This window comes from Bactrocera tryoni, chromosome 4 (assembly GCF_016617805.1).
Source record: "Bactrocera tryoni isolate S06 chromosome 4, CSIRO_BtryS06_freeze2, whole genome shotgun sequence".
Classification (NCBI taxonomy): Eukaryota; Metazoa; Arthropoda; class Insecta; order Diptera; family Tephritidae; genus Bactrocera; species Bactrocera tryoni.
The window spans coordinates 16,246,836-16,270,438 of record NC_052502.1 but is presented as its reverse complement, the minus strand read 5'-3'; the positions used below and the strand labels follow the sequence as shown (position 1 = coordinate 16,270,438).

Genomic DNA, 23,603 nt, shown 5'->3' with positions numbered 1-23,603 from the left:
GATTTATTCGTTATTTTATTTTTCTTTAACTAAAAACATAATATAATTAAAAATATGATTAAAAATAATTTTAATTTAATTAATAAAAATTATAATGTTTTATTATTATTTAATATAATATTTTTTTTAATTTTTGGTTGTATTTATATTATTTTAATTAATAAATTATATTTTTTTATAAAATCACTTAACTCACATTTTTTCTTATTAATAATGATATGGAAAGATATACATATTTGCTAGTTTTACGCGTTTAAAAAATGTTTCTCAGCTTAGTCGACTTAATTAATTAGTTTAATATAATGAAGTTATTTGCTCTCATATTTCTTTCCTCTTTGTATTTTTTTCAAGACAATATTTAAACGCTTTTTTTCAAATAAATGGTCTATGCGCTAAGGCAATTGGTGCCAAAAAACTCAACAAAGTTGCTTATACACGTAGTAATTATGAAAGGATGTCAGTGCGTATGAGTGATATTTAAAGGGTCTTAAGCTGTTTAATTTTATAATGTGACACTTAAGAATATTAAATTCATTTAACTGAATTATGTCTTCGAAATTATTGTTTCGAATAAATTTAATTAATTAAATTTAAATTTTACATAATTAATTAATTTAATTTAATTTCTATGCTTTCATATACTAAAAGCTATAATATAAATTTGTAATTAAAATAATTTCGCTGGTCCCATATTAAAAAAATTTTAATTTTTTGATTTTTTCGGAAGAAAATTTATTGAAAAACAAGAAAAAACGTTGAATATAGTTGCTCCGAAGCTGTAATTGAAATAAAAAAGTGAACCATTTCTTTACTGAAAAGTTTTGCTTCTTTGGCAAATAATTTGTACCAAATTTCATGAAGATATCTCGTAAAATCAGAAGGTTTTCCGTATAAGCACTTGATTCCGATCGTGCAGTTTGTATGACAGCTGTAAGCTATAGTGGTGCAATATCAGCGGTTCCGTGCAATAAGCAGCTTAATTGAAAGAAAAAGACGTGCGTAAAATCTCAGATCGATAGCTCAAAAACTGAGGGGCTAGTCAGCCTATATAGTATATGCGGACATGACTCGACTTGTCACGCTGAGATAATGTAAATATACATATATAGTATATATATCATATATTATTAGGCTTTCGATGTTACCTTGTGAACTTTACAAACTGCGTGGTCAACAATATACCTTGTTCAGGTCATAATAATAATGTTAGTTGTGAAGGGGGTAATAGGCGTATGAGTAACTAATTTCGCTTATAACTGATACTGAATATAGAATTTAGTCAACACCAACGTCTCTAAATCGAAGCTTATTTTATGTTATATTATTAAAGATAATGATTTACCATTATAATCGCTTACTGATAAATTTACCAAAAATATTTAAAAAAAAATATGTTGTTTTTCATCGTTAATACTGAAAAAATATGAGAAAAAAAATTTTCTAAAATTATATTTATACTTAAGAATGGTAAGATATAAGCTCAGCGTTCGCTACCAACCAGTATGAATTGTAGCCGTGGCAAGCTGCTTTCATTAGAAAGTCTAACTTCTTGCAAATTTGTGCTTAAAATAGCTGTCTAAATAGTAAAGGCATGATCAATAGCTTTAAATTATAGGCAAAGACCGCTATCATCGGTGATCTGCTTAAATAGACAGCTCTTGAAAACCAATGCAGTGATTAATGAGACCTAAAATCAATTGGTGATTGGTACAAGAGCTATTAAAAATAATTTATTTTTTAGCGCTTGAATCATATGTGTCTTTTGCCGCCTGATCATGACAATATTGCATGATCAATTAGTAAAAAAAAGGTATACAAAATAAATAGAAAAAATAGAAATAAAAAAAATAAAAATAAAAATAAAAGCGAAAGTAAATCATTGCAGCTTACAGCCAAATACGGAAATAGATTTTTCGCTCGAAATAAAAAATAAAATTTGTAAATAAGTAGCTCAACTCACCCTTGTTGCAAATGCAGCAGGCAACACCAACAAACACGCAACACACACCCACACAAGATCGTGCGTATACTGGAACTAAGTTAACTGCTCAAATGTACAGCAAAACACGACTAACCGTCAACTTCGTGCAACGATGCGTGTCGCAGATCGCTGAGATCGAGGAAAAACAGTCAAACGATTAGCAACGTAGAACGCTTGCCACGCGCACGCATATGCACACAACTTTTACTTTCGAAATTCTAATATTTTTGCACTTGTTTAATTTGCGCTTCTTCGAATTTTTTTCGTGCGTTCACTTTGAATCGTTTTGTGGGAATAGTGCATACGCGCTGCAGCCAACTAGTGGCATAGTACTGGTTTGGCAAGGCAGTGGCGCGACAGCAGGCGACGCGCCGCAGACGCAGGCATCCAAACGACGAGAACTGTGTGACGCGAACGCAGCGTCAAGATGGGCGCGCGGAACGGGTGGCAGTGGGTGACACAAACAAAAAAAACGTTGAGGCAGAGGTGGGCAGGCGTTGGTGTCACAGCCACAGTTGCATTCGAACAGCAACAGCAACAGCAACAACAGTAGCAACAATAAAAATAGTTACGGCAGTAATACGCAAACAATTTGCGCTATTCACACGGACGCGCATAGGCGAGCGCAACGACGTGACGACGCCGGCAATTACGCCAGCCCAGCGGCTGACACGGCAGCGTTGCAACGACGCCGCGAACGCGTTTGCACGGAAAATATGGGCTTTTTTCGCAATGGGGTCGCACAGGAATTTCGCATATTCGCACGTTTGCTAGCGAGGCGCTTCGCGTTTTCGTGAATTTCTACGAATTTCTTGCACTATTATTCAGCGGTTTCAAGCACAACTCTATGCATTAGATAATTGCTGTTTACACAATTCTTACGATTATTATTATTGCTGCTCTAATTATTTTCAATACTCAATTTAATTTCGTGTTAACTTACGACTATTTTTTATAGCCACGTAATATTGAGTTTTAGCGAATTTTCGTTTTGATTTTTTCAACACAACAACAACGGCGCTGTGCGCGCTCACCCAAAAACGTGCCTAAGCGTTAGCGCGAACCGCCCCTAGCTGCAGCGCGCGTGTGACGGTTGTACAGAGTAGAAATGCGGCGATAGTGACGCGCGTGCATGCGGCGCTTTCAAGGTCAACTGCTAGCGGGCGGTGTGGGTAAAAGTGACGATTCTAAGGTACCCAGCAGTAGCTAGCGCAAAAATATGCGCATGCAATTCGCGAACACTTGAGCGCGCCAGTTTCGCCGACTATATGCGCTGGCGGGCGTTGGAGCTGGGCGAGTTCAATGCACACAGGACATAAAACACACAAGTGGCTGCAGCTGTTCCGCTAGGAAATACGCGCACTGACGTTACGTATACGCCACGTCGTTCAACGACCGATTAATGGTTGCAACTGTCCGTCCGGTGCTTAGCGGCCGTACACGAATGCTATGCCTTGGCAGCCGCGCGCGCTTGTATATGTATGTGTATGTTTATGTTTTGTGACATTTCTCGCTCACCGATACAAGTTCAAGAATTTGCATGCATTTCGTATGTGCGCGATGGCATCACTTGCGGCGCGCTCTGGAGAGCGCTGAGAGTCAATGCAAATTTTTGGCAAGCAAGCATTAGTTAGTTGATCGCCGATGCCGCGAGCAATGTTTGGCGTGCGCGCGGTTAGTTTGGCTGCCAAACATTTACTGACGCATCTCGTGCAGCGCTGGTTCCACCACAAACCATACACATACAAGCAGTAGCGCGTCAAGACGAGCGCGTTATGCAAACTAAACGATGCGGTTAGCCGCTGCACACCAGATCGTTAGAATATAAAAAGGATGTGTGTAAATAAGCACAGAAAAGTGTGAAAGTAAAATATATAACTAAAATAGCAAATCTTTGAAAAGCGAAAAAGTGATCGGCGTTTGTGGGCGCTCACAAGCACAGACGAGCGCGCGTGCAGGCGGGTGCAAGGCAGCACTCGGTTATATTGGTTACGGCTGTTTCGTTTATTGCTAGCTGCTGCTTTATCAGTTTCGCTGTGAAATTGCTTTATTTGAGTGCATTTACGCACATCAACATATGCACGTTCAACTGAGCGGTCGCAAGGCATGAAGCGCTTAACTCAATTTGATGAAGTATTGAGTAACTGTTTTTTGAGAATGTACTTTTGCTTGATCTTAGCCTTGGCCGAATGTCGATTAGAGAAAGGTATACCTTATCTATAAAGGCATATAAGAAAGACCTTATATTTTGCTCGCACGTTTTTTGAGCTTTTGCCAGCGTACAAGAAAATAATGAAACCAACAAATAGCTAGAAATTCCCTTTGTTAGCGAAAGTTTTGCTTGTCAAACAAAAGAAAAAAAAAATCATTAGAAATTGTTGAATTTAATTTGATTGAATGTTTTTTTTTACTTTTATTTAGAATTTCGTTTTATTTCTTTTTAATTTTTTTTTACTTTTTATTTAATTAAAATTTTTTTTATTTTAATTTTTTTTTATTTATTTATTTTTATTTTATTTTGCTTTTTTACATGTTGTATCAACTAAACGCTGGTTTCTTTTCTAGCGGTTAAACTTGGATTCAATGCTAACACTAGCACCTGAGCTTAAATATCTCAGAAAATCGCTGAGGCCTCATATCCCTATATAAACATTACCAAGTTGGCAACTCTGGCTGTCATGAAAATGCCTTCGCCTGCATTAAAAATACGAATTGATGTGAAATTATTTTGTAAGTAATTCATTCTGGGTATCAATGGGGCTCTGAAGTGTATATCCTCTCGACTGTAATCATTCTTGAAGTTCTCGTAGAATGATAATCTTTGAGATTATGGATTATTTTCTTCTTGTCATAAGCTTCTAATAAAATCAAAATTTCATACAGAGCCGCAAAAGGTTGAATAATGTATATTAGGGACGTCCTTATTATACACTCGCAACATGCTGCAGTAAACATTATAATAGTTCTGTTCATCTAACGGTTGCTTATAACACCTAAAACTAATCGATATATTTAAGATGACGAGACAGAAGAAATCTGGTTGACTATGTCTTTTATCCATGCAAGCGGTAGCTTGAGTAAGAACTGAAATATCTTGATGAAACTAAGTACGTATGTTTCTTGGCAACTAAGGGAGGTTGCCATTGCCTCTTTGGTATAAAAGATCGCTAAAATTTGTAAATTTGGCTAAAACTTGTTTAAAAGTGAGCGTGATATCCCCTCTGAACGGCTAAATTCACATATAATACAAACCACTAAAGCTAGCCAAGCTTGACGGGAAGAAGCCGTTCTATCACTACTTCATACACTGTGAAAATTGGTAAACTCAGAAGCAGCATGTTGACCTGACCTTGGTCGAGGCGACTAAAGCGCTAATGGTGTGCAATCGGGCTGCAAGCCAAGGATCGTTAGGTGGTGGTACACAATGATCGTGCGAACAATAATTACGTATGTTGGCCTGGATCTCAAATTTGCATAAATCTGAATGTCGGGTGCAATGCGCACTAGTCCGACGGCAGCGCTTGAAGTCATCGCTTCATCTAGTGATAGATCATGTAGCCAAGCACACACTGCTACAAATGCCAGTAGAAGGGTGTGGCAGAGGTAAGTAATCTATACTACATCATTGGCCCTTCACCAAGAAGTTCAAGGTTACCCTTGGTAGCAAAGCTGAATGGAATTATTCCATTCTCGAGCTACTGCTTAGGGATAGTACGATCAAGTGGTACACTGACGGCTCGAAAACGTCGGAGGGAATCGGTGTAGGGAGACCACGCAACAAACTCTCCATACCTATGCGAAGTTTTCCGAACATTTTTCAAGCAGACGTCTTTGCCATAGATAGTCTTTGCAGTAGATATAAACCTCCAACGCAACTATCGCAACGAACGTATAATCATACTTAGCGATAATCAGGCGGCACTTAAAGCAGTCTCCTCCTATAAGATGAAATCGCAACTGATGCAGGAGTGTAGAGAACGAGCCTAGCGGAACGTAACCAAGTAACCCTCATCTGGGTGCCCGATCACAAAGGTATAGCCGGTAATGAACTGACTGATGAGCCTGCTCCGCAGCATCCACTAACATGGTAGGACCTGAACCCTTCACTGGAGTGGGTCCACATACCATAAATAAGCTGCTCCGAAAGGAAGAACAAGTAGGCAGAGAGTGGCATTGGCAACAACTACATGGCATACGGCATGCCATGTTGCTAATGGGGACGTATAACTTCAGCAGCTTTAAATATGCAATGATCCTCCCTTAGGATAAACTCAGAATACTGGTCGCATTTTACACAGGCCACTGCAAGCTGAAGAAGCATTTCGTGATGGGCCTAGCTTCTTGTGTAAATTTTCGGTTCTGCGACAGGGAGCTTGAAACACCAGAACATCTGCTAACTGACCGCACAGCGGTCTGCATACGCAGGTTAAAGGCCCTTGGATCCATGTCTCCAAATAGCGATCACATCGCTTCGCTAGCATCCCGCAGAATATTGGACTGTATCAATATGCTGGGACTAAGGTGAGTCTTTGTGGTTTAGTAGAGGGCACATTAGACCTAAGGTCGTGGTGCATTCTTCGTTTATCAATCTACCAATCAATAAACATTACTAACAGTGCTTTAACTCGCTGAATATTTGAAACGTAAGCATTAAATTTCACAATTTGGATGGTGGTTAAGAGTTCATGTTAGGTGTGAAAATTGGACAAATGAAATCCTATATAACTAATGTCAAAATTTGGTTTGTCAGATTATCTAGATATTTCCATTATACACTGAGAAGTACCTGTATAACAAACTTTTAAATCCCATATGATTCTTCCAGTAAACATTCAACACAACTTCGATTTTTGACCTGCCTTGACATGTTTTTTCGGCTTCGGCTCATCTTTGCCACGATATTCGGACGATTGATCGTCTATTTCCAGATCGCAAGCATAGAACCAAGACTCATCTCCAGTAATAATACATTTCATGATAGTCGAAAAGCATTGTTTCACAGACGTTAACGCGACAATGGTTTTCGAAAAAATTTAATAATTTTGGAAGCAATCGTGCTTTCACTTTTCTTAGGCCGAAATAATTTTTCAAAATAGTTTCAACTGATTCTTCCAATATTCCAACGATGCCAGTAAAATTTCTGACTGTTAACCGTCGCTTCTCAAGCACCAATTCCTTTATTTTATTGACATGTTGATCATCAGTTAATCTTAACAGCCGTCCAGAGCGTGGCTCGTCGTAAACGACCCTGTTCAAATATTACCAATAAAAATCACACGCTCCTGACAAACAATTATCAATGAAGGCCTTTTCCATAATTAAGGCTATTTCGGAACAACCCTAATGCGCACACCCACATAAGAAACACCTACTCAGCCAAGATTATAAACGTGCAAACTATTCACACATAATATTGCACAATAAACTATTAGCTTATGCAAATTTTGAGCTAGAATATGGAAAATTGATTTACTGACTAAATAAAGGCCGGAATAATTAAAAACGAAATTGAGTTTGGTGAAAAAAATTTTTTGGTAAAAGGGAAAAATTTACTGTATTTTACTTATTTAGCTACAGTCCAACTGAATACATGTAATTAGATGTGGGTTTGTGTGTGAAAATGAAAAGCGAAAATAATTTCACTCGACAATTGCGAAACTACGCGAAACACTTTGCCAACAACGACGGCAACAACACCAGCAAAAAAATGCCACAAAACATAAAAGAGCCACAAAACAAAAAAAAAATAATGTGAAAATAAAAAAGGTATTTGCAACACAATAACACCTACCACACGGCATAAAATTAAATTGAGAAACACCATAAAATTGCGAATAATAAAATGTATAGGAAACCGCACACCAACACACCGGCACAAACAGCACTGTAGCCGCAGCAACTCGTATCGCAAAATCGCTCGAATGCAAGTCACAAATAAAAAGCGAAAATATCGCTATACAATAGCAGCAACAATAACAACAGCGCGTAGCAATTTTCATTGTCAAGGTCGAGCGTTGTTCTGAGGCGACGCATGCAGTCGCCACACAGCGCCAGCGACATGCGCTAACTGTCGGCGAGAGCAGCGGACGAAAGTGAGCGTCGCTACATGCGAGTGTTTGGTGCGCGCCGCCTACAAAACACACATGCGCACACAGCGGCAGCGTCTGCAATAAATAATGTTTGTTGTTGGCATTGTTTTCGTTGCCAATGCTGCAGCTAATCACGATCACTTACGCAAAAGTTACGCCAACAAGCAAAGCGAATGGCGCGACAGTGAGCACTCGCTCCCTCAACAGCAGCCACTGAAGTGAAAGGCGGAACAGACAAGGCGAATGAGAGGGAGCGCACACACGGTATTGCACGCCTGTGTGTGCTTACATAAGCGCGCGCGCTATTACATATATACGCCAACAATAGTGCGCCCGCACAACGCACAGCGCTGAGATCTGTATGCCAGAACGCGCTCTAAAGCAATGCATAATGTACCAGTAAGTGGCTGTCGCCGCGCATTTGTTATGCTTTTTTCGCTGTGAGCTTTTTAATTATTGTTTTTAGTTTTTAGCGCGCTCGCGTCGAACACCGCACGATCACTGCAATAAAGTCGTGCAGTTGAGCGAACGCCGTTCGAAAGCGCATTAGCAACGCACCGATCGCGCGCGGCAACTGTAGCATCGCACGAAGCAGCGGCAGCAGTTGGCGCGGTTCCACCCCCACATCACCAACTGCGCTTTGCTACCCTTCAGCGCGTTGTAATGTCGTACTCGGCTCTCTGCGAGCGTGTGTGTTGGCCGAATGAGCGCGCGCACGAATGCGTGTTGTAACGCGCGCGCATCTCACTGCTCTATTTATTTTGCATTCGCATGAGTGTTCGTATTTGTTGGCGCACTCGGTTGCATACTAAAAATAAATAGTGCACTGCTTTCGTTGTTTTTGCTTTTCATCGAGACAAGCTGTAAGCTTTTTTGAACTTGACATTCGCTTTTATTTTCATTTCGTTCTAGTTTCTAAGTGCAATGTCACAGATAAATGCGTCTGCTGCCAGCAGCTCTGTGTGGCAACATGTATAACAAATAGAGCTTTTTCAAAAGCTCTGCGAGATTACAAGCGTGAAGACGTTTTGCTTAGTGAATTTTGTAAAATGTTTCGGAAGAGTTGCTCAAAAGCTGTAAGTCCATAATGTGATAATGTAACCATTTTATAAATTATTAATATGAGAAATTTCAGTATTTAAGTTGACGAATCCTAAAGCTTCCGAAGGCCTATTTGATAATAAATACCAGAGGTAATTTCGCGAGCCTTTCGCTTTTGTTAGAGTTCCAACCGAACAATGCGTTTGCTTTTTAAAGTATTGTATTGAAGTATCTCGTTATTTCCAGGTTTCTGTGTGACAGCCTTATGGAGACGGTTGAGCCAGTTTAATCAGTGGACTTACTTTCCCAAAACATAAAGTCAAGCACCACCTTAAACTAAGTCGAATAGCTTTAGATTTCATCAGAATATCAAACAAATATTTTTGTCAGCGGAAATCAGCCTTAGCAATCGGTTATATGAGGAGTTTCAACTACATCCTTCAATGTGTTTCGTTCACTCTCTAATAATGAATCTGATTTTGGACTCCCAAAATTAGGAGTTCGGTTCCGAGACGGTTTCTAATAAGCAAATAGTTGCTCTTTCATATCTTAACCTGGCAAACCGAATTCTAATTTTAAGAGATTATGCTTCCGACCGTCAACTTAGTATTATATAGGATTTTTATAGGCTGATCAGCAGACAAATACCACGGAGACCAAAGTAACGTTAACTAAACTTCCTAAAATGTTTGGGCCTTGTAGAGTATCGGAAATTTTACCAACTGCGAGATCTTTCATGAGCATATTTAGAACCATTGTTCAACTGACGAGGAGGGCTTCTCTTCCGAGGCTGTATTTTTATTTTCATTGGGCGCGTTTTTTACGAAGCAGGTCCTAAACCCAGTTCTCTCTGGGTAGGGATGGTTCGCCTTCTTACGTTAGCTTGCTTTCAAACGTATGTTCTTTGGCAACACAGAGGATACTTGATCTAAGACCAGAAGTAGTGAGCTGTTTGAGGCACATGTAGAATAATCGCTTCTGGCTATACTCAAGTGAATGGCAATCAGAGAAATTTTATCACTTGCGTGACCTTCTACACATGACTCCATCCTCCTGGTAGTGAACGAAGACAAGACGAAATATCTCCTGTCATCAAACAAACAGTCGTGGCACTCGCCACTTGGCTCCCACCTCACTGTTGACTGTCATAACTTCGAAATCGTAGATAATTTCGTCTATCTTGGAACCAGCATTAACGCCAACAACAACGTTAGCCTCAAAATCCAACGTAGAATAACTCTTCCCAACAGGTGCTACTTCCAACTGAGTAAGCAATTGAGAAGTGAAGTCCTCTCTTGAAAGAACCAAACTCTATAAGTCCACATATGGTGCAGAGGCATGGGGCGATGACAACAGCTAACGAGTCGATGTTTCGAGTTTTTAAGGAAAAGATTCTGCGAAAGATTTATGGTCTTTTGGGCATTGACAACGGCGAATACCGCAGTCGATGGAACGATGAGCTGTATGAGATATACGACGACATTGACATAGTTCAGCGAACTAAAAGACAGCGGCTACATTGGCTAGGTCATGCCCTCTGAATGGACGAAAACATCCAGCTCGGAAAGTATGCGACGCAGTACCCGCTGGGGGTAGACCTCCACTCCGTTGGAAGGACCAAGTGGAGAAGGACCTGGCTTCGCTTGGACTCATCATTAAAGAAGTTCAACTGAAAAAGTCTTATTCGACTTTTTAGAAAGAAATGTGTCTCGGAACGATTCACCAGGAAGCATTTGGCTACGAAAGATTTAAGGTCAGATTTTACTTTTTCAAGACACCGTAATATAGATTTACGAATGAGTTGATTTTGTGGAAGATTTCAAGAAAATGCAGAACGGCATTTCAGAAGATCCGCACCACGAGTTCATGAATTTGGGTCCTGAAAGATTTCAGAAAAAGCGGTGATTACTCAATCGGGGTTCAAGAAGGACCAAATACTCTATAATACTCTTTCCGATGGTTTAACTATGCCAGAACTTGACTAAAGATCTTACTGACCTTGTAAAAAAATAACAAGAGGTCGGTTTGGTCCCAGCAAACTGAAGGCAAGTTAGAAACTCCAATAATTTAAAGACAACGTTACGAGGCTACGTTTGTCTATACAAATTTTCAAACAGAGCGACTATATACTGACCCCCTCATATCTATTGTACACTTTTAATAATCACACATACACATATATACATACATATATAGTACATTTCTAAAAATACATTGTTTGTAAACAATTTAGCAATTACTTAAGAAAGCCCATGAATAACAGAACGAACAAAATCTCAACAAAAATTCGCTTCTCGAAGGCAGATTGCACTCAGCAGCTGATAACCCTTGCAACGATGCAGGCAAATAAACAAAGTGTTTCACTTGCATGTACATACATACTTATACTCGTACATATATTTGGAAAAATAAACAAATTCAGGCGAAGTGAAATCAGACTTTACTTCGCGATGTGGCAGGTCAGCGCTGGGGCGCGAATGACTGTTGGGCAGACCGACTTGTCCACTGTCGCCAGCGTCAGCATCAGCGCCGCTAAGCCCAGACAACCAGCAGCCAGGCAGGTAGCCAATCGGACAAGCAGGCAGGCGATGAGCTCATGCTGCGGTCACGTAGATGTGTGTATAGATGGCGCGACGCGCGATAAGAAACGATGATCTATGGTTGTTGTTGAATGTCGGTGAGCGCTTGGTGTTGTGACACTCTACAGCGGCGATGGCACCTGAGGTGGCCAAATGCAAAACAACACACACACACTCACAAACACACATGCAGGCAAGGAGCATATGATGCACAAGCGACTTATGAGTATTTATTCGTCTCAGCTGTTATTGCTGTCAGCGGCCGAACGCAGCGCGAAAAATTATTACAAACAGCTACCGACGCTGTCTTCTACCGTTTTGGGTGCATTTCGATGGCAAAGCGGGCTGCTGTTTGAGCTGCGGTGCGCTGTTAGTGCGCGGCGGCGGCGTCGATAAATCATATTTTGTTTATCGCGAATTTTGATTTTGATGTCCTTGACGACGTTCTGGTTGCCGATTGCGAAAATTTTGGACAATTTAAAGTTGATTAAAGTAAGCTAGGTTGGGTTGTACATATTTCTATTTGAAAAACTCTGAAAAATATTAATTATTTTTTGGTCTAGCTCTCTGTTCACTCTAAATATTTTGTTAACTAAACTAGATTGCTAATTCTATATAGCTTTCAAAACTTTTAATAACCGTTACGAGAACAAATATAATAGCTAATTATACATAAAAGGACATTTATAAAAATTTTATTTCCACAGTTATAAATCTTATAAAAGGTAAATATTTATAAAAAAATATTCCAAACAAATTATTATACAAAAAATTTTAATCGGTGTTGCCACATATTCTAAAACTAAGTCTGATGGTACAAATGTTATCATCAGCAAGATAACTAACAGATTCTTAAAAACTGGAAAACTGAAAAAAGATAAATTTTATAAATCGGGTTATCAGGCCAGGGTTGCCACATGTTTTAATATTGAGTCTGATAGCATGTTATCAATCAATAAAGGACGTAAAACATTTCTAAAAACCGGAAATATGAAAAAAATTTTAAATGTTGTAACTAGAGTTACCGGGCCAGGGTTGCCATATGTTTTATATTTAAATTTGAAAATATATTATAATCTGCAAGAAACTTAAAATATTCGTAGGAAATAGAAATGAGTATAAATTAGAAAATGTGTAAATTGGTTAGTAGCTCAGGGTTGCCATATGTTTTAAAGTTAATTCTGATACTATATTACCAATCGCCAAGAGATCTAAAATATTCCTGAAAACTATAAATGAGAAAAAATGTAGAGACGTAGAGGACAAAATTAGAAATTTTGTTAATAGGGTTACCACACCTGGGTTGCTACATGCTTTAGAATTAAGTTTGTCGGTATGTTATTGATCGGCAAGAGACCTAACGCATTTTTAAAAACTGAAAATGAGAGAGAAATTTGAAATTTTGTAACTACTGTTACCAGGGTTGCTATATGATTTAAAGTCAAGTTTGAAAATATGTTATTAATCAGCAAGAAATCTACTTCAAAAAACCAGAAATAAGAAAAAGTTAGGAAATTTGTAAATAGGGTTACTACGCCAGGGTTGCCATATACTTTATATTTAAGTTTGCAAATATGGTATTAAGCAGCAAGAAACCTAAAATATTATTAAAAACTAGAAAAGAGAAAAGAAATAAGGAAATTTACAAATAGGATTATGAAGCCCGGGTTGCCATATGCTTTGAAACAAATTCTGAAACTATGTTACCAATTACAAAGAGCTCTACAACATTCCTAAAATGTAGAAACGAGAAAAAATTAAAAAAATTGTTAATAGGGTTACCAGCTTAGGGTTGCCATATGCTTTAAAATTAAATTTGTCTGTAAGTTACCAATCTGCAAGAGACCTAACTCATTTCTAAAAACTGTAAACGAAATAAAATATCGAAATTTTGTAGCCAGGGTTGCCAGCTATATTCAGTATTTTTTATAACGCCTTTTTGTGAGTTTCTACTACAATCTTTTAGTTATTATTTTGGCAATAAAAAAAGTTGCAAATTGTTTTCACGATAATGTTTTTTGGTGCAGAGAAACTCTTTTGAAATATGGGATATATCAACATATTAAAAAAAGCTTAGAGATGCCACTAAATATTTTCTTAAACTTGATTAGAAAATCTCAAGTTGAACTGGAACAGTTACCATACGTTGCCACGTAAAAAGTTTAGATTATGGTTGCCAAAATAATTATGTTTTGTTAGGGTTGCCAAGACTTAGAAAATATTAATAATATTATTTCATGGAAAATTAGAACAATTACCACAACTTGCTACATAAAAAGTTTAGATTAGGGTTGCCAAAGTATTTATTTTCTGTTATGGTTGCCAAGACATAGAAAACACTAATAAAATATTTACATGTGAAATTATTTTTTAAAGTTTTTTTTTTTAATTAACTAAAATCTGTGCAAATTACTATGGAAATATATTTGCAGAGTTGCCACATATTGAAGTTTTTTATTTTTTAATTGCGACAGCCAGTTATATCTAGTTATATTAAAGGAAAGAAGAAAACTTAAGTTTCAGTATGATGATAAGAGAATATTTTGCTGAAATAAGGGTTGCCAAGTATGGAAAATAGTTAACAAACATTATTGAAATAAGAATTTTCACTTTGTATCATAAGACCTTTAATTTGGAGGTAGAGCAACATAAAAAAAACTGAAAAAATTTTATATTAACATGAAAAAATATTTTTGAGGGAGTTGCCATTTCATTTGTATTATTTTAAAAAAATAAAAAAATATTTTTAAAATAGTAAACAATTAGAAATAAAATAATTTAAGCGAAAAAAAAATACTTTTCTGATATACATTATTTTATATCCGAATAGAATATTCGGGTAGCTGTGATTTATAAGAATAGAAATATTTTGTTTATGCTTTCCTTCAACATATCTTAAGAGCCCGCAATGTGCACGCCCCTTACCCTTGAGTCAAAAACTGTCGCACCTCATCAATTTCCATTTAAACCAAGATGATGGGGAATCAAAATTCTACACTCCGCTCCAGACAATTATTCACGCGCGCAGCGTAGCAAAGATAAATGAAACGCGATAAAGAAAAAAGGAAATCTCAAAGAAAAAACTAAAACGCAGCATAAGCAAGTGTTAAAGTGTTGTTATGGTTAAAACTATAACAAAAGCAAAAACCGAGTATACACCAAAGCTAAATAAGTCATATGTTAGATGCGGCAGCAGTTAACACCGTTGCGTTGTTTTCAGCCACACTTTGCGGCGCGCGGTCGGTCGGTCGGCGTTTGACGTTAAGCCAAAGAAGTGAATGCTTTTAGCTGAAAACTGAGTAATTGAGTGACAATTAAGTTATTTTAAGATGCGCGCGCATGTGTGCTGGTGTTGCACGGCATTGCTGGCTGAATGAATGGACTTAGTGGCTAGTCATCTCGAGCGACAACCAACCGGTTACATACTTAGAGAGTGCAACGTTACAGGCAGCCACTAGCTCAGAAGGTAGGCAGTCTTAGTGCGCGCGTGCGTTGCTTTCTCACACATCTTTGCGTACGGCGTTGCAAGCGCATCGAAGCCATTTGTTGCAACTATCTATATGTGCATGCGCGCGCTGTTCGATCTATTTACTTCATTTGTCGACTTTTACGCGCAAATGATCGAATTGTTGGCAACGCAACAACAAAACCAACAACGCTTATGAAGTGAGTTTGATGCTTGACTAGCCGCATGGCGACTTCATTGACTTGCAGTGACTTTGCTTTAGCTGCGCTTGGGGTTTCACAATAAGTGCGCGCGGACTGCGTTTGAAGTGTAAGAATGCGCGCGCGCGTAGAACGCAATGAAAAATTGCCGAGTTCATATCTCAATTATGGCATACGGCAAAAGTGCTGGCTAGCTGCATGCCACAAGTGCCGCCGCAAGTGCCACAAATGGCAGTGAAGCAAGGCAAGCCGGCACAATGCTAGCCAATAAGAGCGAGCGCGGCTGTGCGGGGGCTGCCTTTGATTTGCCATAGCAATGCGCTGGAGCAATTCGTCATATCAAACGCAAAGTATGTGTGTGTGCAACTTCATCAACGGCCGCGCAAAACTTGTTGTCCATCGCATAATCAATGCGAGTGTTGACGTTGATGCGCATGTGCTGCCCGCGGTTGGACCTCGTGCATCGCGCTGAATGTTGCGCTGATGATGACAACAACAATAGCGCGAGTAAAACTAGCAGAAAAGGTGCAGGCGTGCGCTGGACAAGTGTGCGCGCGACGCGCATGCGCACCGAGCTCATCACTGTTGTCGACATTTTTGATTGAGATTAATCGCATATTTGACAGATAACCGAGCGCGTCAAGCAGCAATGCGTTTTTTTATGTAGCATAGATGATGCAGCATACAGCGCATACCGGCAACATTTTATTATGATGCCTTGGCGCGCGCGTATGGATTGACACCCATTGTTGTGGCATTCAATATAAGTAAATATGTTTGGTGGCATGAGTTGTGCCACGGCGCAAAAGCAATAAGCGGTAAGTAAAAAAAATCGGACTGCAGAAATATTGCAACGGACCGTGCGCACGAAATGTGGCAAGTTCAGCGCGTCGAAGTGTTAAGGCACTCATCTGCCACTTTTTCATTTACAGCTGCCTGTCCGCTCAACGTCTTCGATTTTTTATTTTTTTTGGTTTAGTGGGTGTGTCGAACATTTTTCCACCAGCAACAACAACAGCAATACACTGCATATGTTGTTTTTGCTCATTTTTTACTATTTGCGCACTTCAGCTCATCAGCGCGTCGAATTTGACTGTAGTCCGGTGCGCGTCGCGTCGCGTTGCGTCTAAGTCTTGTCTGTTGGTTAATTTAAATGCACTTAGCTTTGAATGGTCTTTACGTTGAACTTTGACGTCACTTATGTCAAATTATGTCTTCATTTAGGTTGATGGCCGTTTGCTGCATGCAACAAAGGGCCCTTAACCGAAAACGTAATACGTAAACACGATTGAGAGACTTCCCAATATACAGATATTTGTAACTTCATGACGCACATTGCTGTTGTTGTAAGCGTTGTAGACATTTTTGACTTGTTTAAGGTGAGGTCAAGTGCTGCGCGCAAACGAAATTTGTGTAGAAGCTTACTTACACGTACCAAACCAGCAAGCAAACACATCTCAAATAAATAGGGTTCGTCAATTTAGTGCCGCACTTGGTTGCAAGTTCCTATTTTTTTCTAGTTCACAGTCGTAAAATGCCACATAAAACTCGTATATCGAAGCGTTAAGTGTGTGGTAGTTAAAATTTTGGTAGATATTCAAGGTTGTGTGCAGTTAATACTAAAGGAGCTTTAAAAAAATTTGTAAAAATGAAATTAAAAAAGGAAAATATTGTGACAGTATGTATATTGACTAGAGTTTATTAGACTCTGATTTCGCTGAATATTAACACTAGACTTAGACTTGCCATAAATACTGTTACAAGCTTTAGCGAAGAAAAATTCGCAGAAAAAACTAAAACTGTTGTCAAGTGAAATGGATCTGGTCGATATAGATCAATATCAAGACTTTTTTGACATGATTACTGACAACGCGTTCAAAACGTACGATGCAAGCGACTTCTTCAGTGGCATGCTGGCCGCGATAGAAGTGTCCTTACGGAAGAAAACACATTTTAAAACATAACGGCAAAATCTACGCAAAAAGTTGAAAAGACGCAAACATTTTTTTTCAAGGTTCAATGTGGTCACTATTCACCTGCTTTAACCGCTCGGAAGTCAGTGAAAAAGTACACTGTGGCAAAATTGTATCAGCAAGATGTTTTCGAAAATGTGTTAAAGCAGTTAAGTAATACTCTCATCGATGAAGAGCATCGGATCTCCCAGCAAGCTTTTGCGCCAGCACACGCAAGGCAAAACCCATTCAATAATGGCATAAAAGCAATTTTCCTGGTTTCAAAGCTGTAACTGAGTGGTCGACCGGAAGTGCCGATTTGAGTCCATTGGACAACAGGTTGAGGTCAGTGTTGGAGTCTAATACCGGATAGAAATTTTGAGAGTCGCAACAAACCTTTGGTTCGAGCAGAGTCGTCAATAAGTATCAATAGAAGCTGAGCGGGTTGCTATTCATCAAAGGCTGAATAGTTTTTGATATCAAAATATTTATCGATTCCACGAAGTGCAAAGGCGAGAAAAATATATTATAAATATCTTAAGGGATGAGTTCCTCAATAATGCGTAGTCTGAATTTCGTGACTTGTCGAATAAAAAAATTTTCTTTAGAAGGATTAATGTTGAATCGGTCAGTTTATATGGAAACTACATGCCATAGTTCAGCAACTTCTTGGTTACAGAAGAACATCTGCAAAATTTCAGGTCGATATCTCAAAAACTGTGGAGCAAACACGTGTACAAACAGACGGACAGACAGGCATGGATAAATAACTTAGCTTGTCATGCTGATCAAATATATAACGGGTGTTTCAAGTACAGATTCATTTTTCGCGTGAATCGTATCAAGCTATCATGTTACTTTTGTTTAGTATTGTTTGGCATTTCATCATGGGAAAACTTTGACCTGAACAACGTTTACAAATCTTTCAACTTTATTATGAAAATTCACGTTCTATAAGGAATGTGTTCGCGCGCTTCGGTCTACTTATGGTCAACATAGTCGGCCTGTTGAGCGTACTATTCGCAACACCATCGCGCATCTTGAGACCCAGCATTCACTGCTGGATAATATTGCACCGAATATACCACGCCCAGCACGCAGTGAAGAAAATATGTATATTAGCCGTAGCTGAGAGTGTACATGAAGACCGTGGAGAATCGATTCAGCGCCGTTCGCAGCAACTCGGCCTGACGTATGGAACGACTTGGCTCATTTTATGTCGAGATCTTGAAATGAAAGCATCCAAAACACAGTTTTTGCAAGAACTGAATTCGCTCGACATTCTCTAGTGACATCGTTTCCATCTATGGGCTCTTGAAAAGTTCCAAGAAGATCCGAAGTTTTCGAACCAAATTTTGTTCTGCGATAGGGACCATTTCTGGTTCAATGGGTATATAAACTAGCAAAATTGAAACAATTGGGACGAATAGCCACCTGTAGAGATGCAAGAGCTACCATTTCGTTCAGAAAAAACAACGATTTGGTGAGGTTTGTGGGCCGGTGGAATCATAAGTTTATATTTCTTGAGAAATGATACCGGAACGTAACCGTCAGTGGTGACCATTATCGTGCCATCATAACCGACTATTTAATGCTTGAAATTGGAGCCCGCAGTCTCGACTGTAATTAGTTTAAACCAGACGGCGCCACTTCCCACACAGCGCATCAATAATGGATTTATTGAAAGAACACGTCGGTGAGAACAAAGTTTCAGGTTTTAGGCCGGTCGATTGGTCACCAAGATCGTGTGATGTCACACCATTAGACTTTTCGCTTTACTTGCTAATTGAAATTAATGAGTTTGTGATAGATTGTCATATGACAATACATAATCATATTGAAAGAACTCTTCAAAAATTAAGCAAGTAATTGTATATAAAGTGAACTGCAGTCAATTCTCGAGTAATTTTCTGCTTCATATTCAAATATGGAACTTTTAGTTCCTTAAAAAATGTTTAACATTGAAATGAGAACATTGAAAAATTTTTAATTTTGTGCTTTTTAAACTACAACAAATAAGGAAAAAGCATTATTCATTTAATTCCGATTATTTTGATATCTTCTTCATCATTAAGAGATTTATTTAGAAACAGATTAATAAAATGCACTAACCTCACAACGTTCCCTTCATTTTCTCAACCATACCTTACATCTTCACCTAAAACCATGGGAATGTCTTATACTAAACACGGAGTCTCTCACAAAAGTAAGCAAAGTGTGCCAATTTTGTTGTTATTGATTTTCTATTGGAGCCATAAATTCTCATTTCACCAGCATCAGTCAGTGATTTCAACATAAATATTTACATTAATATATAATATCACTTTTATCCTAAATCAGAAATTACCAACATTTTCCCGAGCATTATAAGCCAATTTTATGCATTCCAAGGAAAGAAAGAAGCAAATAAATACTCTCTCACACACACAAAAATAAACACACAGGCAGAACGAATAATAGCGGCAATAATAGTGGTAGTTGTTGTAGTAGTAAAGCAGTAAATTGATTTCACGGACGGTAAAAGAGATTTCAGTTACAGCCAAATACAAAAGAAGACAACTCGACAAGTCGAAGCTTGCATGTTTCAATCTAGTAACTTTCTCCATGACCTGCCATAAATTTTCCAGCTAATTCCAATATACGAAATTGTGCAATGCGCGCGCGCAGTCGAACCGCCACAAAGCCACCGAGTCCGAGTGACATTCGCCTATATTTTATCCACTCAACAAATCTAACAGCAGCAACGGCAGACAAAACACAACGCGCGGCAGGGCAGCGTGAGCGGCGGCAGGCGCAAGGGAGCGCAAGATGGAGTGAAGACAGAAAAAGAGTGAGGCGAGAAAAGCGCGGTGGTGGCGAAGCGTTAGTGCAGCTAGAGGCAGCAACATTGTTTGGTGGTGTGCAGTGCACACAGATCTTGCCACAGTACATTGGCAACAGCGGCATGTACCAATTTAATCACCTCAATTGCTGGGTGAATTATCGACGCAATTTGCGCATGCGCAAACGAAAACGCACACGACACGAGCGCGCCGCGCAGCCGCCGCAACAACATGGACAACAAAATTGCTACGCAGGCGTGCGGTCGTGCAGCATCCTTAAAATTGCGCCGAAAATGGTTGAATGCCGGCGCTGCTTGCTTGCGTTTGAGAAAATTTTACTGTTTATGACTTGAGATTTTCCGATGGGAAAAATGAATATACGTTGTATACATTTGTTGGCGTTGAAGTGGCATGTTGCTGCCAAAGCGCTGGCTCTTGCCTGCACACGCATGGCGATGCGGTGCTGTGAGCGCAGCAGCGCGCATATTGTTTGCTGCTGTTGTTGTAGTACGGCATGTTGTTTTGTTTCTTTTTTCGGCGCGCTTGTTTCAACCGAATTTGCGGCGCATTATTGGTGGCTATGCTAGTTGCCGCAAAGCTTTGCCATATTGTGCGCACATTTGTAGCAACATCATCATTATTGGTGCGGTGCGCAACGCAGCCTCGTAAACGCGCTGTTAATTTTGCGTTTTGCCTGCGTTCTCATGTTCAATTGTTGTCATGTACCCAGGCATATACACATGTACATCTTGACCAAAAACGCAGCGCATGCAATGCGCTTTTGTTGCAATTATTTGTTGCCACAGCAAACTGCTGTGTCCGCGGCGTTGTTGCCGCTTAGCTGTAGCTGCTGATATCTTTGTCGCCGCATTTGCGCACAATTGTTACTATTTATTTGAACATGTTGTTTCTTCTGCTGGTTGTCGCTGCTGTTGTTATTATTGTTGTGATTGTTCCGCCGCGCTTGTAGGCAAATTGCAACATGCGTTGTTGTGATGTCTTCATGGCTAGTTGTGGCGCGCTGCGTGGCCAATGTTGCCAATATCTCACCAATACGCGCGCGCTCACACACACACATACACAAGCATTTGAATAGCTTCATACAGCGCGCGTTTATAGTTATGCTGGTACCACATAATCAAATGCCGCGCGAAATTATTGAGCAATTTCATTTTACTTTATTGAGCAATTGGCGTTTTGCCAATGTTTACACTCTTTTCCGTTCATCTGCGCCGCTGCATCTGCGCGCACATTGGTGCTGGTGTCCAGCTGCTTGCCGGCCGCTTTTCGGCATGTGTTGGCTTTGGTTAGCATGTCCCCAACGTTGTTGTTCTTGTTGCTGTTATAATCATTATTTTCTTCGCTTTGCGCCGCTCTCTCGGAATCGGACTGTCCGCTTGCTTGTTCGCCTGTCCATTCATCGCTTTATTTGTTTGTGTACATTTGTTATGTCCGATTTTATGATTATGCCGTAATTGGTTAGAATTTATGTGTGCGCGCGCATGCGCCGACTGCATCGTCGAATCGTATGACTTTTGATTAGGATATACGAGCTTGTGAATTTTCTAATGGCCGCACAGCCGCGCGTTGATTTAGCTAATGGTTATGTGGTGTGATCTGGATTTTTATGCGCGTTTGCACAACTATAAGTGTCTTCGTGGATTGCAGTGGGACCCGCATAGGTTTGAATTCTATACCATGAGCTGGCAGTGTGTAGTTGCAATATATTGGGTGACAATTGTCGTGGTAACTGTTTTCATTGCAATGATAGTTAGAACAAATTGTATAACGTTACAAAAGTAACAATAAAAACTGCTTAGAAAAAAATTGTAGTTGTGAAGCCTATTTAGGAGTCTGGTTGTCAAAATTTTCTGATTAAATGAATGAATCCATATAAGATCCCATAAAAGTAAATATGAAGTTCCAAAGCTCAGTAAGCTCCTCAATTGCTCTGGTAGAGCCGACTCCAATCTTTCGAAGTGAATATAAGGCTTCAGAGATACATACATACATCTTAATATTCACATATATTTTTTCATTGGTAGTGTTTTTTATCGCGTGGCGAGTCCCAAGCCCAGCGGACAACCCCGGAGAAGGGATGTTTCGCCTTCTCACTTTAGCTCGCTTTCAAACGGTTGTTTTTTTTGGCTACAAAGAGTATGTATACTTAGTCTAAAACCGGAATTTGTGAGTTACTTGAGCCGTAATTAAAATAATCGTTTCAGGACCCTTTCAACTGAATGGTGATCAGAGAACTCTCCTCACTTGCGTGAACTACTACACATGGCAACATCCTCCACATATAATTGATTGGGCGAACAGTTGATAAGAAGTAATTTTTACCAAATTGTTAAAATTATAATACTCTGCTAAACTTCCAACAACTTTGAGACTAATAAAACTCAAAGTTCTCTACATACTTTGATATATGCTTTCGGAAACTGCAGGACCTGCTTATATACCTTGTTCTTGTTCAAGATCAGGTTTGAAAATAATAAAGTGGCCTATTAGGCCATGTCTTCTTAGTATAGCTTAAAACTGTTGGATCCCCTTTCTCTTTCATGCTATCCAAATGCCCCTAATTTCAATCCACCGGAATGGGCCATAAATAATTCCTTCTAAATCTCACAACATTCGCCTAAAAGAGAAATTTTCTATACGGTTCTCAAGATAAAGTGAAAATAGACACTACTTAATTTAGCCGTTCTTACGACAGTTGGGTCTATGTAATAAAAACGGACCCGAATTTTTAACCTAACGAGGGCAGTCAACTCGCAAACGAGTCAGGAATGTTTACAAGCTATAACAACAAACAATCTACGAATCTAGATATTTGACATGAAAGATGTCTATTTTTCGATATCCGACGGTGTTTTTGATCCATACCCCGGAGTTCTAGGCATCCCAAAGGGAGAGTGCTTATAGCAGCCCAATTGGGACTACTCTTGGGCTCACGACTATATACTTAACCTAATCTAACCTAACCTAACCTAACCTTATTTAACCTAACTTAACCTAACCTAACATAATCTATCTTTGATTACCAGAGACGACTCTTAGAAACATATAACAAACCTAGAAAGCTATTAGTTGGAATAATAATGTAGTTTTCGAATAATTTCGGCTCAGAATTTTGAGAATTTGAAAGATTTGGTACCAACCAGTTATGATAACATCTTCCAAAGAGAGCTGCAAATTTATAATAAACTTTGTATTAAACGGAGTCCGTAGTCTTCACTGCCAGAGACTGGATTTGAAGTCATAAGGGTTGCAAGGAATGATTTTTGAAAGTCCGTACCGAAAAGGCCACAGGAAAACCAACTATTTAAAGGTAAGGTTTACCATTCTCATCTTACAATTTCTGTATACTACCGTTATATGATTAGCATGCTACATTGGACTAAGTACCGATTCACTTCTACCAAAAAATAGACCCCACTATAGTCGGGATAAGGTAACCACAACCTTTCCGG

The 23,603-nt window shown here is 39.2% G+C and overlaps 1 protein-coding gene and 1 long non-coding RNA gene across 4 annotated transcripts in view; one reads left to right on the top strand and one right to left on the bottom strand.

Moving 5' to 3' along the window:
• Window positions 1-23,603, bottom strand: part of LOC120775337 (platelet binding protein GspB) — a 376,877-nt gene that overhangs the window by 267,861 nt on the left and 85,413 nt on the right. For 2 of the 3 annotated variants that reach the window (XM_040105480.1, XM_040105482.1), the window contains exon 1: window positions 1,961-2,672. The exons of the other annotated variant lie outside the window; for it this stretch is intronic. The gene's annotated coding sequence lies outside the window, so the exon portion shown is untranslated. Of the gene's footprint in view, window positions 1-1,960; window positions 2,673-23,603 lie in introns of those variants that run through there. 3 annotated transcript variants of the gene reach the window in all.
• Window positions 9,076-9,498, top strand: LOC120775339. Its single transcript, XR_005705319.1, has 3 exons — window positions 9,076-9,146; window positions 9,206-9,263; window positions 9,358-9,498. It is a non-coding gene; the product is annotated as an uncharacterized LOC120775339 (long non-coding RNA).